Consider the following 1,473-nt stretch of genomic DNA (forward strand, 5'->3'; position numbering starts at 1 on the left):
CAATGATTTTGTTTATATTAAAATCAATGATGTTTTTATTAAACGTGTTCCATATGTTAAGTTTTTGGGTGTAATAATTGATGAAAAATTGTCTTGGAACCAGCACACTGATGTTGTCTGCAACAAACTTGCAAAAAATATTGGCTTATTGTATAGATTTTATTCGTATCCAAAAGAAGTTTTATTATTATTGTATAATTCTCTAATTCTGCCTTATTTGAATTATTGTATACAAATCTGGGCAAACTGTAGTGAACAAAATATGTTGAGGCTTTTAAAATTACAAAAGAAAGCAATCAGAATTGTATCTCATAGCGATTACCGTGCTCATACAATGCCAATATTTGATCGTCTGAAAATTCTTAATATTTATCATATGTATATATATCAAAGTGCAATATTTATGTTTTCATGTTCTCATAATATGCTTCCTGGAGTATTAACTAATTACTTTAAGCTCAATAGCCAGGTGCATACATGTATAACAAGAAACTTTTTTAATTATCACTTGCCATTTGTAAGATTAAGCTCGTATCAAAAGTCAATATTTTATAATGGACCGAAAATATGGAATGAGTTACCAGAGGAAATAAAGTCAAGTCAGACTTTTACGATTTTTAAAACCCATCTTAAGCAGTATTTAAGTGACAGACAATCTTTAGAATAAATGTATCATAAAAAATATTTTTGATAAGACTATACATATACTTTTTGTTTAATGTGTTTGTGTGTCTATGTTTTGTTTTGTTTTTGTTTTTGTTTTTGTTTTGTTTTTTGTTTTTTTTGTGCTGCTGTTTGTAACTTTGTAATATATATGATATTCGTTTGGTACATGTTAAAGGACTTGGCTTCATATAAGGCACCGCCTTCCTGTCAAGTTCCTAATGCTTCATGATTTCTTATATTGACGTTTATATTTTGTATCCGTTGCAGTCATATCAGTTATTTTATACAAATTTGACGACATGAATTTAAATGTAATGTATTTGTACTTATATGTAGTATATTTTCTCTGTTTGTTTGTATGGTGTTTATGGAGTATTGAATAAATAAATCCAATCCAATCCAATCATTTGAATTCTGGCTTGACCCAAGATTCTTAATTTTTCTCCCTTATTTTTTGCCTTTATTGATATTTGGGCTTCAAAGATATTATAGAGATCATAGAGATTATAGAGATTTTGCAACTCAATTCATGTGTCTAATTGTGTTAAATTTGTCTTTTGTTCTTATTGTTATATGGAGGAGCACTTGTGCATGAATGACAACCCGTTCAATTTTGCAATTTTTGCTTTTGTGCCTTGGAAGAGAAAAACAAAGGTGTACATTCATGCGTAAAGTTTCCCATTTTATTGACCTACTAGGCTGATAGCCAATTAAATAACCTTCAATATGGTATATAATACATTAACTTTTAGCCAAATATTCTATGAGAAATATAAACTTCAAAAGGTGTTTACTTTCTTTTTTTGC

Source organism: Diadema antillarum, unplaced genomic scaffold (genome assembly GCF_040938485.1).
Source record: "Diadema antillarum isolate AM-2024a unplaced genomic scaffold, OU_Dant_1.0 seq00001373_RagTag, whole genome shotgun sequence".
In the NCBI taxonomy this organism is placed as follows: domain Eukaryota; kingdom Metazoa; phylum Echinodermata; class Echinoidea; order Diadematoida; family Diadematidae; genus Diadema; species Diadema antillarum.